Genomic DNA, 16,028 nt, shown 5'->3' on the forward strand with positions numbered 1-16,028 from the left:
CTTTTTCTGCATCTTGCACAGAACAACTTGCTTACTCTCACACTCGGAAAAAAATAAGATTGTGAGTTTCTATATTTTTTCTTTCTGCAAAGAAGAATAGCTTAAATAGAATGGGGAATTGCTGTGGTAAACCAGATGTGGTCCCTGAATTGAAGGGAACCTTGAAAAAAAAGTGGGAATTTGAGTAATGAACAAATTGAACAATGGTGGTCAAAATTGACAAAAGGGTATTTTGACTCATGCGCTTCTCTGAGTGTTTCAATTCTAGAAGAAACCAGAAAGCAGTTCGAAGAAGCAAAAGCGGGTAGACTGGATCCTGTTCAACAAGTGGTAGAGAGGGGCAGAGCAACAAAAAAACAGCAAAGAAAATCTGCCACAGAACCTGCAGTCCTTAATGCTGTACAAACTACAAAGCAGAAACAGGAAGAGGAAGATATGGCCTGCACAAGTCATTGCCCACCTACCAACAGACTTTTGACTGATCAAAGTGTCCTGACTTTCGTTTTATCCATTCTTTTCAGATAAAAAGGAGTCACAGTGAGGAACCTTGATGAGAAACATAACAACAAGATCCAAGGCCAGACTGGGGAGTCAAGAAGCCCTCAACCTGCCGATGCTTCAGTTTTCCTGGAGAAGGAAATATGGGTATATATGGGTGGAGCAACCTTGATATTTAGAGGAACTCTGAAATGTGGCTACTGCACTTCCAGACCCAGAAAAGGGGATGGAACTGTTTATCAGAGCAGTGGAGAACATCGATGCCACATACAAACCCACAGGATGAGACTGGAAAGCTATTTTCAGCAACAAGCTCGGTTTGAAATGGACTGAGGTACGTGGACCTGGTTAAGATGCTTTTAATCCATAAGAACGAATGCTTATGCAGAATTATCTGACACTCCATGGTGGCAGACTGCTTGGAACAGGATGATTGCCAGAATGAGGCTGGCGTACCCCACACGACCTGACTGGGGAGCAATCGCTAACAAAGCAGCTGAAGGGAGAGACGAAGCAGAACAGAGGCCAAGGCTGAGTTCGCTGGACTGGGAAAAGAAGAGGAGGTCAAAACAGTCAAAAAGGCCGACAGTATGCCATTACCAAGAGACCATCAAGGAACATCATATCAGTGGAAAACTGCTGCCGATCAGTGGCTACGTTTACGTGCACAACTTTTGTTTCAATCGGACTAAATTCATTCCAATTGATGATACATTTCTGGTCATAATTTGGAGACTATGAGCATATGAACTGTTGTGCCTTGCTGCTTATATCTATAACGCAGTAAAAATGCCCAAAACCAGTCGTGGATGAGAGTCTGAAACGAGGACTGGTGGCCGTTGTCCTGCTCCACTTCACAGACACTGAGTCAAAGTGAAAGGAGAATTTTAGAATGACGGGACACTCATTTATTCAACACTTTTTTCATCAGGAAGAACAGCTCGTTCCTCACATCATTCGTCATTGCGCTATTTCAATGCCAGTCCTTTCAGTTTCGGTTTTCAATCCGATCAAGTGTTTACATGTTCTCTCGATCGGATTAGAAAAGGAATAAACCTGCCCTTTCAACCTGATCGAAGTTTCGTTCGGATCGAGCTCAGTCGGATCAATTAAGGTGTTTACATGAAGGCTTTTCAGTTCGATTGAGCCTTCAATCCGATTACTAACAGATTATTTGGTTGCATGTAAACGTAGCTAATGTCACGTCTGTGGTGAAAGAGAACATTGGATCAAGGATTGTCCACGAAAGAGAAAATATCTCACACATGAACTATCTCCTCCTTCCCTCTAATAGTCGTTGGTTTCCATCATCAAACGTGAGAGACCATGAATAGGATAAGGCGGGAGACACTCAACCAAAACAACTACTACAAATAACCGACAACCCAAGACAAAAGAAAGTTGAAGGACTTTCATTACCTGGTCACAGGTGCCACATTTTCTATGATCATTGCAGAGACCGCTCTGAAACTTCAAAATGTAGCTTATTCTAGCAAAACCCAAACAACATATGGGTTATCTGGCATACCATTGGTTGATTAGTTGACCATGCCATTGAGGGTAACAAACAAGCTGACACGAGTGACCCATTCTTTACTGGTTTCTGAAACATGCCCTGTAGATTTATTGTCCAAATTGGAATTGATCATTTTCATTTCAAACAATGGTATTAAAGTGTTCAATTCCGGAGGTGCTTTTATGTCAATTACGCCAAACTGGTATTATAATTGGGCTTTAAAAACGACCTCATCTGCATTTAACCTCATGGATTTGGATTTAACCTCATGGTTTTATGCCAGGATAGGAACAATGTATATGAGGATGAATGGTTTGATGGACCACCAGGAAAAAAAAAAAATTCTTATTGGTATCCCAGCATTAATTTGCATTCTCTTGTTAAACTAACACCAGCTCAATCTGCTCTTTTCCATCAGACACCAGTCCAGCCCCACATCTCTGTGGGAAAGAAAGAAGGTTTGTAGGCAAACACAGGGCTCACTAGTCAAGTCAAGTCACCTTTATTTATATAGTTATTAATTTAGTTAATTTATATACACTCACCTAAAGGATTATTAGGAACACCATACTAATATTGTGTTTGACCCCCTTTCGCCTTCAGAACTACCTTAATTCTACGTGGCATTGATTCAACAAGGTGCTGAAAGCATTCTTTAGAAATGTTGGCCCATATTGATAGGATAGCATCTTGCAGTTGATGGAGATTTGTGGGATGCACATCCAGGGCATGAAGCTCCCGTTCCACCACATCCCAAAGATGCTCTATTGGGTTGAGATCTGGTGACTGTGGGGGCCATTTTAGTACAGTGAACTCATTGTCATGTTCAAGAAACCAATTTGAAATGATTCGAGCTTTGTGACATGGTGCATTATCCTGCTGGAAGTAGCCATCAGAGGATGGGTACATGGTGGTCATAAAGGTGTAAGGGTGGAATTCCTGCAGTGGTTCAAGCTGCAAGAACTGCCGAATGACTAAAGAAACGTTATTGGCAAGATGGTAGAAACCTGCACATTTCTAGTCTTTAACCACCCACTGCCACTTATACCAACGACGGAAATAAGTGCAGTTACAATAGCTTAATATTTGTGGGAGAGCATTGCTATAGATAGTGACGATATTGTATTGCAATATGTAGCACTTTAAAGTCAATATCAAATCAAAACTAGTTAGTACATTAGTTGCAATTGAAAAGGTTTAATGACAAATTATGGTTATGGTTACACTTAAAATAGTTACAAAATATATGTATGAGATGATGATAACTTATATTATTAATTGTACCCAGCATATATGAAAAATGTTACCTGATAGAGAGATAGAGAGAGAGAGAGAAAGAGATAGAGATAGAAAGGGGAGCCCCCAAGAAAGGGACCCAGAGAAGAAGAGAGCCAGAGCATCAAAGAGCCAGAGCAACAGTTACAATCCTCTTTTATCCTTTCCTTGACCATGTGACTAAAACCCAAATGTGAGACATTCAAACTGACCAATCAGATAATTACACTTCCACCACTGTACTAAAGGTGTGACAATTCATCGACCCCCCAAAGTACAAACATTTGGCCTGCATGCCTAGATCACTATCAGCCCCTCTGTGCCTTAGGAACTCCAAATGGTCATTGTCTCTGAAAGATGGGGTAGAAAAACAGTCAAGCAAATGTCTTTGTTCATTTAAAATATCTTGGATTATTTTCAATTCTACAATTCCCCCCTTGGCACCGTTGGCCACACACATGGAGTCCAAAGGTGACACAATCCATAAAGACATGCTTTCTGTTGCGTGTAGTTGTATCTTCAGACTTTTCGTCCAAGCTTGTTGCAATCTCAGTTGGTCAGTGTTCAGTCTTTGTTCTCCTTCAGCCCCGCATGAGGAGGCTCCATCAAATGGTGTTGCACCGTTCATAGAAATGCAAATCATCCATCGAACACTTCACACCTCCACAAGAACAGGCACTGAATCTGGGAGCAAACGCTGGTTCCTCTTTCTGAGGCAGGACACAGAATGTGAACTTTGGTTGCAGGGATCCTGTGGTCTTAAAAGAGCATAACAACAAACAGCAAAAGCAGACACATGGCATTTGTCATTGGTCAGGGGTTTGATATGGTCAGATTAAAATTAGTCTCAGGCAAAAAGCCCTTAAATTGATGTACTTAAAAAGATGGTCAAGGGAGAATAAAAGAAGATCTTACACGCTCTTACACTGTTTCTGGAAACATTTAAATAAATTGCATTTCAACAAAACAACAAAAGCTGGTTTAAAACCCCATTTCATGAAGAGTATCAGCAAAATATTCAGTGTAACCAAACACAGAGATTCAATTGAATTAATGTCCAAAAACATTGTTGCAAGTAAAATGGACAAAATACAAATAAGCAGAAATCGTTTCAAATGCATTAATGAGAATACAAATATTTGTACTTGGGTAAAAATGAGAAATACTGACATACAATTTAAAATTTAACTTGGTGAGACAAATGATTACTTAAGTGAAAAAAGTAAATCCAAAGAAAAACAAAACAATTACTGGATGCAATTCAGTTATAATTCAGTCTAGATGTAAAGACTTAAATAACATTGTATGCATTAATTTTGTGAGGCAGAATCATATGCAAATTTGACTTTGTGTGGAGATCAAATGGTGGCTGCATTTAGCTGTGGCTATGTGTGAATTCATCATGCCCCAAAACAAAGGTGAGGAGGTTTTACAATTGTGATGCAAATTTGGTCCTGTTGTTGTAACAGGGAGCCAGTCTGAGAATGTGGGTATGAGGTGTGATTTGGCTCAAAATCTTTAAACACCAATGTTTCAGTTAAAGGAGCATGAGAAAAGTGCAAAGTACAGAGTTACTGAATCCTGTTGTGAGGGAGGGAAGCATTTTCATGGTTAATGCAAATTGTGATTAACATTGTGGCCACATGGCAATTCTTTGCTCCTTTACGTGGTTTTACTGCAGCTATATGGAAAATAGCAGAGTTTTCCACTAAGGAGACAAACAAATTCAACATAGTCACACATGCAACTTGAAATTGCTATGCAATTCAGTGCAACAATTATTCCAGTTTATACAAGATACATGGTCTAGAATTCTTAGCATCTACAACCTTTTAACCTAAGTGTTTCATATAACACTTACAGTAAAGCACTCATGTGTCTTAAAGAATAAACTTAATTAGCCTATGTGCACATGTAGTAGCACAAACAACTATAACGTGTGTTCTAGGAGCACAATGTGTTACGCACAATTACACATTTGAAAATACAAACAGGATCATTGCAATTTGGATGTTTAACTATTAAACTTGTTGCTATTGGACTGCTAACCCACTAGCAAGTGAAGTTAATAGCTGAAGGCCTTGCATGAACAAAGCAGTTAACTCACTAAGAGTTTTACCTGTACGTGCAGATCGCTGATTTTTGCTCTTAGAAAGTGGTTTACTATTTTTCTGAAAATAAGGAGGAGGTCTGCCCCTTCCCAGTGACCAGCATTTTCCCTCTTTATGGCCTATTTTCTGACAGGAACTGCAAAACCTGCTTTCTTTACCATAGGGATGTTTGCTACGTTCTCCTGGAGTTTGAGGGTTTTCACGACTCTCTAATGCTTGTACACCATGCGTTCTGGTACATGACTCTGCGCTATTACGGTGTTGCATCACCTTAAGAACTGAAATAGGCACACTTTCTTGGTCAGTTGCACATGCATTTTCTGAACTAAACGTTTCAGATTCATTAGAGCAAGTCACCTCATCTAAGAAGTGAACATGCTTCTTAGTCCCATCGCTGTTAAGCATTTCGGGAGATAATTTAGCATTTAGCTTAGCCTTGAGATCTGCAATGGTCTCTTTGTGATTTTTACACTTTTCAGTCAGGGCTAACTGCTCAGCTAGTAACTTATCTAGCTGTGTTTGAAGATCTTGAATCTTTGCCTCAGACTTTTGTGCCTCTGCATTTTTAAATTGCACTTCTTTACATTTAGCATCTATACTTGTAGATAGACATGTTGTTAACTCACGTAGCCGTTTAAAACGCATGTAGTTTAAAGCTTCAATTATTTCACCATGTTTTGATTTCTTATCATGTCTACCAAGTATTTGCCAATATGTGAGAATTTCATCATCTGAATTGAGATTTTTTGGTACATATTTGCTGTTCAAGATAGGCTCAACTTTTTTGCTCCATAAAGCAAACAATACATCACTATTATCAGATTTGTTCCCTTCCATCCTCGAGGAGATCTGATTATTCACAATATTTACAAATTATACAGTAATGGGACTATTAAAGCTATTCAAAACCTTCTAAATTCTGTTTCATTCAATTCATGCAAATGGAGACTTTTCCTATCATACCATTAAACAATGAAAACAGACTTACCCATCCCATGGTCAGAAGGTCAGCTTTAATCCATTCACAAAATCAACTGTGAAAAAAATTCTCATTCTGATCAAAGTGAATTTCAGAAAACACACTGCAAGGGATCCCGGGTTTCGGCACCATCTGTAAGGGTGGAATTCCTGCAGTGGTTCAAGCTGCAAGAACTGCCGAATGACTAAAGAAACGTTATTGGCAAGATGGTAGAAACCTGCACATTTCTAGTCTTTAACCACCCACTGCCACTTATACCAACGACGGAAATAAGTGCAGTTACAATAGCTTAATATTTGTGGGAGAGCATTGCTATAGATAGTGACGATATTGTATTGCAATATGTAGCACTTTAAAGTCAATATCAAATCAAAACTAGTTAGTACATTAGTTGCAATTGAAAAGGTTTAATGACAAATTATGGTTATGGTTACACTTAAAATAGTTACAAAATATATGTATGAGATGATGATAACTTATATTATTAATTGTACCCAGCATATATGAAAAATGTTACCTGATAGAGAGATAGAGAGAGAGAGAGAAAGAGATAGAGATAGAAAGGGGAGCCCCCAAGAAAGGGACCCAGAGAAGAAGAGAGCCAGAGCATCAAAGAGCCAGAGCAACAGTTACAATCCTCTTTTATCCTTTCCTTGACCATGTGACTAAAACCCAAATGTGAGACATTCAAACTGACCAATCAGATAATTACACTTCCACCACTGTACTAAAGGTGTGACAATTCATCGACCCCCCAAAGTACAAACATTTGGCCTGCATGCCTAGATCACTATCAGCCCCTCTGTGCCTTAGGAACTCCAAATGGTCATTGTCTCTGAAAGATGGGGTAGAAAAACAGTCAAGCAAATGTCTTTGTTCATTTAAAATATCTTGGATTATTTTCAATTCTACAAAGGGATGGACATGGTCAGAAACAATGCTCAGGTAGGCCGTGGCATTTAAACGATGCCCAATTGGCACTAAGGGGCCTAAAGTGTGCCAAGAAAACATCCCCCACACCATTACACCACCACCACCAGCCTGCACAGTGGTAACAAGGCATGATGGATCCATGTTCTCATTCTGTTTACGCCAAATTCTGACTCTACCATCTGAATGTCTCAACAGAAATCGAGACTCATCAGACCAGGCAACATTTTTCCAGTCTTCAACTGTCTAATTTTGGTGAGCTTGTGCAAATTGTAGCCTCTTTTTCCTATTTGTAGTGGAGATGAGTGGTACCCGGTGGGGTCTTCTGCTGTTGTAGCCCATCCGCCTCAAGGTTGTGCGTGTTGTGGCTTCACAAATGCTTTGCTGCATACCTCGGTTGTAACGAGTGGTTATTTCAGTCAAAGTTGCTCTTCTATCAGCTTGAATCAGTCGGCCCATTCTCCTCTGACCTCTAGCATCAACAAGGCATTTTCGCCCACAGGACTGCCGCATACTGGATGTTTTTCCCTTTTCACACCATTCTTTGTAAACCCTAGAAATGGTTGTGCATGAAAATCCCAGTAACTGAGCAGATTGTGAAATACTCAGACCGGCCCGTCTGGCACCAACAACCATGCCACGCTCAAAATTGCTTAAATCACCTTTCTTTCCCATTCTGACATTCAGTTTGGAGTTCATGAGACTGTCTTGACCAGGACCACACCCCTAAATGCATTGAAGCAACTGCCATGTGATTGGTTGATTAGATAATTGCATTAATGAGAAATTGAACAGGTGTTCCTAATAATCCTTTAGGTGAGTGTATATAGCCACTCTGGAGAAAACTTTGATGTCATCGTCCAGCTCAGTTCAGTTCTCATATAATGGTGTCAATGCAGGCAGATCAATAATACTGTTGAATATTAAATTAAATGGCCCCAACTAAGCAAGGCAAAAGCCAATGGCGGCAGTGGCAAGGAACCAAAACTCCATCAGGTGACAGAATGGAGAAAAAAACCTTGGGACCAACCAAACTCAGTCAGGGGTTTATTTATCACTACCCCATTTTGATTCTAAAAGTGCTTCAGAGGAACTTTCCCAAAATCTAGAAAAGTTTCCTTTCCCCAAAGGGAAGTACCCTCATTCAGTATGTAGATTATTTAATGCTGTGTTCTCCCAACAAAACCATCTGTGAAATCGACATGAGCGCATATGGGCACAAAGAGTCAAAATCAAAACTACAGTTAGTACAGCAGGAAGTTTGATCATATATTAATTCATAAACATTGGTCACCACATTTCAGCAAATGGTCATGCATTAGGATTTCACAAAATCACAAATGATGTAATTTCAGGGAGTTACGGGATATTGTAGACCATGGATCCAAGATAAAGCAGAAATTTTAAATCCTTTACTACAGGGTTTCTGAAGGTTTCAGTAAGTCAAATTTAAGAACTTTTTAAGACATTTTAAGACCATAAAGATTGAAATTTAAGACCTACACGACGCATTATCCAAGTTAGATAGATAGTTACCTCGGGATCATTAGAGTATCTATCTATCTATCTTTCTATCTATCTAGGATTATCTGATGTGTGTGTGAGAGGGAGAGGTAGATTTTTTTTAAATAGAAAATTGTACTTTTGCATATTATACTGTAAAAACACAATTATTGTTGATTAGTTGATCATAGTTGATCATAACTAGAGAGGAAATGATGAGATGTTTAAAGTGACCAAAATGATCACAGTTATCACAGAATCCTGTTCAAAAAGTACTAATAATATAGAATGAAGTCAATTCAACCAGTGTTATGTCGAAAAACAGCAAATAACAAATTGATTAGCATCAATATGCACTTTTTGTTAACGTGAACATTAAAATACCATTAAAAATGATGGCCAGATTTTAAAAGAGTGTCTTGCAACATGTTATCTACTAACATGCAGGGATGTAGTGGAGGCTAAACGCACGTAAACGCCGTTTACGCACCTCCCAAAATTTGGAAATAGCGTTTGCCCACCTCCAAAGTGCGTTTATCCACCTCTACATTGTGTTTATCCACCTCTAAATGTCACGTTATTTGAGCGGACTTTGCTTTTCCAGTGCGTGATCGCCGATCGGCAAATGATTCGAGCATTTGGGCCGTTAACTACAGAGAACGCGCAGCGCGCAAACACGGAGCAGAAAGCGCAGCGCGTGGACTGGACACACACACACACACACACACACACACGTAACAAAGAGAACGGTGCACACACGTAGAAGAAAACACACGCTCGTGAAGTTACTAAACAAGCTCCGCGAGAATGAAACTTGATCGCAGCCGCAACAGGAAATCATTAAAACGATGCAAAAAAGTGATTTTTTTTTATTCATTACAAGCAGCTGGTTTAATGTAGGGAGCATGTCAAAACCCAACTGTACAAGAGATTCAGAGGGAATCAAGCCTGCACCAGGTTAAAGACTTTTCCCTCTACAGGGAAACACTGGTCCACATTTTTCTGATAGACCAAACAACTAATCAATTAAACGAGGAAATATTCAACAGATTAATCAACTATGAAAATAATCCCAAATCCCTAATCATTATGCACAAGTGCATTGCATTGGAAGCCCTGGATATAGGCCTCACTCTCGATCTTTCTTACATATTTTTGTTCTCTCTGTTTTGTCATTTAGTAGGGGAGACCGGGGACAGTTGCAACATGGGGATGGTTGCAACATGTCATTTTTCTACAATCAGAAACAAAGCTAGAGTGATGACACTCATACTGAACATGCACAGTTAGCTCATTGAGACAAAAAGCTTAAAGTTAATTAATGAAATTAAAGGTATTTTTAACATGTTGCAACCGTCCCTGGGTCGGGGTCAGTTGCAACATCTGGCTTCTTCCATTCAAATAAATACTGTGAACAATATGTCTTATATAATCATCTTTAAATGGTATGGGTTAGCAGACAGATGCAAGTTTAATATATACAAATTTGGTTGGTCTAGTCCAAATAGTAACTGACAAAAAGTGTTGCAACTGTCCCCGGTCTCCACTAAACTTTATAGATTTCAACCATATTATTCCTTTTTGAGTCTCTTTACCAAGAACTTATATTAATGTATGAATTGAATAGTGATTGTGTGACCTATGATGAGGGAACAACTAGTGATACCCTTGGTAGTATCATCAAATGATAGCCTATAGCGATGTCATCAGGATACACATACACCGGTAGGCAGTGGCCCACCTTACCGGGTAACCGCTTCGTGGTCCACCAGAATGTATAGTTTACCCACCTCTTTTTTTACCACTACACCACTGCTAACATGTACAAGTTCAAATCAAGTTTTTACAAAAAGGATTTATACAAAGATAAACCTCATATTTCAGCCTTTAAATATTTTTTGGATAAAAAGAATGAGTCAAAAAAGACAAATTGCTGACATTGATACATTAGCTTATATTTATTAGTAGTGTTTGGGTGCACCCCCATCCTTCGTGTTGACTGAGCTTTCAATGTTGTTATGGAAAGGGGTGATTGGTTGGTTCCTGTCACATGACCCGCGGTGCGTTTGCGGCATTCTGAAAAGTTTAGATTTTTTTCATCTCGTTGCGTCTGTTAAAAAAAATTAGCGCGTCGCTTCAATTATGAGGCGATTCAATTACGCCTACATTTGAACAAACTTGAGCGCACAAAAGACGCGATATGAGAACGGCCTCTGGCAAGCTAGCTCATATCAAGCCACGAGCGACTGGTAGCACGCGAGCGACGTGTTGGAGACCCCTGCTAGAGCTCCGCTTTGTAGGCTACAACTCGATACTTTTTTGCTACTTTGTAATAACTTTATGCGGCCAGCGTTTCTAGAAATGAATGAGGGTAAACACTTTTTAAGACCTGACTAAATTACATTTAAGACCTAGGATGAAAATCTGGCCGTTTTTAAGACTTTTTAAGGCCTTAAATTTAAAGTTCAGAATTTTAGACTTTTTAAGACTTTTTAAGACCCCATGGAAACCCTGTACTAACAGCAGCTCATGAGCAGAAAGTTCTAACTGACAAATTGGTATGGAAAGAGGAATGAGAGGTTGCATTTGAAAAAATTAAATTGGCTTTCTCAAATGGACCATGTCTGACTATTCAAAATCTTTTGAGCTCTTTGTTTCTGAAAAATTGGGTTTCATGTCCTCGGTTCTAACACAACCCCCATCGCTGTCAACAGATTGCGTATTACTCCAAACGATTAGACACTGTCGTACATGGAATTCCACAGTGCCTTTGTTTGGTAGCAGCCACTGTTGAAACTGTTTTAGCGTGCTCTATATTGGTGGTATTCCACCTTTTAACTGTGTTTGATCCACTTGCTGATGCAGTCACGAACAGCTCATTTAACTGCTGCCCGTTCGCTGCACTGGCAGAACGTTTAGCTCACAATGTCCAATGTCACATTGAAATGATGCGCCATACTAAATCCATCCACATTAATATCTAGTGAGGATGACGGAGATCCTCATGACTGTACAATGCATTCAAAATGAATTATGTTGCTCAAAAACCTACAACTTCCATCAGAAATTAAAATCTGTAAATGCGCAGCGCACACACAAAATAACAATGAACAGCAAAGAATTCTGCACTTAAACATCAACCGCCAATCGTGTTAATCACATTCACATCTCTGGCGCCCGATAGTGTTCCAGCTCAACACCAACACCAATGTTGATTGAAATTCAAAATATGGCTACCGATCAGGAGAAAAAACGTTGGTCAAAGGGTGTTGCAAAATGTAAAGATGGGGTATAGAAAGATGCCAAAACAATTGTATCCAGATTTCACAAAGTGGCAAACAGGGCAGACCACACATCTCAAAATTGGCAATGAATGATCAAATTGGAACTTCCTGGGAGGCCCCATGATTTATAGTTGTGGCAGAGAAACTCTGTCAGAACTGTTATCTTGGTGCGTTCAAGTCATCTCATAAAGATCGTATTTACAAGTTGGGCGCACATGAATGCCACCACAATGTCGTAAATGCGAGTGGGAACCTCGGGATTTTCTTTAAGCCCCGATCTTTACGAGTTGGGGGCGTGTCAGTGAGAAACATGGTGGAATAACTCACTACTTAAAGGTATTTAGCCGTGATATTGCTAGACTTTTCTATTTACAACGAAGTAAGCTAATTGTCTGCACAGAATATGATGGCATTATAATATAACAATGTAATATGTAACGATAAAGTTTGCATAAATTAATTAAAAACAGAAAAAACCAAAGCACAGCTGATGCACATTTCTTTGTTCTTCCTTTTATAGAACTAGAGTTTAAGAAACTTGCTCTATTTTTGCGTAATTAATTAAGTGACTTGAACGCATATGCCGTCATAAACACGACTTCCCACCTCGTAAGTACGAACTTCCCTGGAGGACTAGAACGCACCATCTGTGCAGCGAATAACGTGGGAAGATGAAGTAAGCTACAAACTTACTCCGCCCATTCCACACTAGAACTTCCTTTTCAGCACATCATAATGGATTTCTTTGAGTTGACACCATGCCAAAGTTATAAGTATTGTCTTGTAATTGTTGACATGTTTTCAAAGTGGGTTGAGTGTTTCCCAAGTAGAAAAGCTGATGCTACAGCAAAAGCTCTAATAACAGAAGTTATTCCTAGGTGAGAGTACCAGAAACATTGTCCAGTGATATTGGGACACATTTTGTAAAGAAAGTCATCACAGAATTGGCAAACGGATTGAGAATAACTCACTCACAAAGTGGTGGCACAGTGGAAAGGACAAATCAGACTGTAAAAAACAAATTGTGTGTAAAATTACACAGTAGTACAGAGTCTTTCCCAGGAGGGCCTTGTGGCGGTCGATGAGCAGTTGAGAAAGTCTATGATGTCTTTAAGCTTTCAAATCTATCCACTCTCAGGTGAAAGCTGCTTTGCCGGTTTTAGGTGACAAACCCCAACATTCCTACATGTTCTTTGTACTGTATTGATCTGTCCACCTAAAACACATTTTTGGTTAAAAAAAAAAAAGATGAGAATGAATGAGGAAGGGAGGAGAATGCTGGATGACAGGATTTTGTTTGAATAAGAAATTAATGTATGAAATCCAAATTTAATATATAGGCTATAAGCTGTGACATAGTTAATCTGGTTAATTTCTACTTTTTATGACTAGTAGAAGTTCTGAATGGCTGGTAACTTAATTTAGTAGCCAAATTGGCTGGTGGGTAAAAAAGTTCATTTCAAACCCTGATCACATGATGTATCTTGTGAATCTATTGTTTATTCCCTTTCATGTTTGTTATCATTTTAAATGTTCATTTTAATTTCACTGCAGTCACTGGTATTATGAGAGAGATTGAAAACTTTGGAGAATTGCTTTCTTTTTTTTGGCTGGTGTCTCTTCAAGATAGAGAAACCAGGTGTTACCCCCTGGGGTAAATGAATAGACCCAAAACAACTCTAAATATTTGTACAAGCCTTTTGTTCTGGTCTGGGTATTTGAGGGTAAGTGGCAGAGCTGTCTTTGGGAACCTGTAATCAGAAAACCCCCATGCAGTTGTCACACAACAGAAGAGAACAGACAGGTAATCGTATACACAAAGTTTATTAAATTAATGCAAGGAACAAACACTGGTCGAAGGAAGGGTGAATGTGAAGTTCAAGCAGTTGCACGGTGACTAAGCTGGGTGGAATATGATGGTCTCAGATGATGGTGGTTGAAGGATGGTACAGGCTGAACACACACACACAACAGTTCAGAATCAGACGACAGAAGACGGAAGACGGACATCTGAATACGGGTAGGCAGGCAGGTAGGCTGGTAACAGGGGCTATAGCAAGAGATGAGTCTGTACGTGGTAAGACGAGACCAGACAATGGTGTGCTGGTTGTGTGTGGTATATATAGTGCATTAGTTGATGAGGAGGTGCAGGTGTGTTGAATCAGTAATCCGGGGAGAGTGAACAAATGGGCGGAGCGTGCTGATCTGGTGACGGGCTGATAGATGGTTGTGTCACCGTGACAGCAGTGCTGTGTCAGGGTCTTCCAGAGTCTAAAACAATCACACACCACTGTGTGTCTCTGTCAGATATACATTTCTTATTCTCTTAGAGTCATCATTGAGCAATTGATGTCATGTATTTATTATTTCTGAATTGGCTTCTAATCGTTTACTTGTGTAATTGGCATGATGCCTTTTTACCTGACAAATAAAATGTTATATTTGATTTATTCTGTTTGATTCTGAAATCATTATTTCTAGTATAGATTAATGTGGAGTCTGGTGTTACCTCAAATCTGTGTTCAGGTTAGATCATTCCGACGGACCAATGAATGGAGCATGGATCACATCATTTGAGACCTTCCGATTCCTGACTATCACTGAGTTAGCCAATTGCAGTTTCGTGACTTTAAAAAAAATTGCACCTTTTGTTATGAATCGTTATGTGCGTGAATCATGTTTGTTGAACGACGACAAGGCTAGATAATCCGTGAATACTCAGTGTTTCTCAGACAAAGCTATCATATGGCTTTAGAAAACTTCAAATACAGTTCACAAGTGGTGTAATCTGCTATGATACTATTGGTCTGAAACCACACCCAGACAGCAACATAGTGCCGGCCCAGATCCGGCCCACGTATGGGCTGTGTGGAATCCATGTGTGCCGGATGTGTGCCGGATCTGTGCCGACACTATGTTGCTGTCTGGGCAAGTACATGATGACAGTTTAATTTTTGTTTGAGCTATTCCTTCAATGTCTCTAACATAAAACCAACTGTATGACAGTACAGGTAGCCTATTACGCTTTCGAAAAAAATTATTTTCATGACAAACTTGGTAATTATCCTGTATTGTGCTCATAACTTCAGTCATCCACTTTTATATGTAGGCATTTTTTTTACAAAACATGGTAAACTATGAATGAATTCCCGTGGATTCTGGATAGTGCGGTTAAGTTTTAGCTTTCAGGTGATTTAAAAAAAAAAATTATGGTTATTATAAAGGAAAATAATTAAACAATTTTTCTTGGTTTTAGTGGACTCCTGATTTAAAAACTGTGGGCTTTTTGTTAGGAAATGCCAGGAAAGACGTTTTGTTTCACAGTGCTATGAAGATGTCTCTCCTGCAGATGTACAGTGCATTTACGGCACTGAGACATATGAAATGCTGCCATTTTGCCGTTTTATTCCAGATGGAGCATGTTACATGTTTTTTAATGTTCAGTATATATTTTTAAATGGCACATTTTGAGTGAAGTTTATTAAAATGCAATGATGTCTTTTTACATGTAGTGTTAATAAAAGCTGCTATTGTGCAATGCCAAGTGAGTTTTTACCATCCTCGGGAATAGATATGAGTGCAAATAGCCAACCTTATTCACCTCCACCCACCAACCTTTAGTATAAATTACATGTTAGTTCCATTTACACTTTGTGTATAATGTAATTGTGGAGAACCAGTACGCATTACCTCATTGCAATTCACTAGTAAAGTAAAACAGAATGATTAGCACAAAACATTGATCCTGAAAATACACAGAGTTTATTAGCCTGGACATTTTTAAAGTGGTTAGATGCAGCGAGTTTACACAAAACATAATTTCTAACTTTTATCTGTGTGTTTTCATTTTGGAGGTTATAATCCATTATTGCAATATTTCTGCATATTCGCCATTAGAAAGATGAGGTGTGTGTGGGAATACATATTTAATA

The sequence above is a fragment of the Squalius cephalus genome (genome assembly GCF_949319135.1).
Source record: "Squalius cephalus genome assembly, chromosome: 1".
NCBI classification, from domain to species: domain Eukaryota; kingdom Metazoa; phylum Chordata; class Actinopteri; order Cypriniformes; family Leuciscidae; genus Squalius; species Squalius cephalus.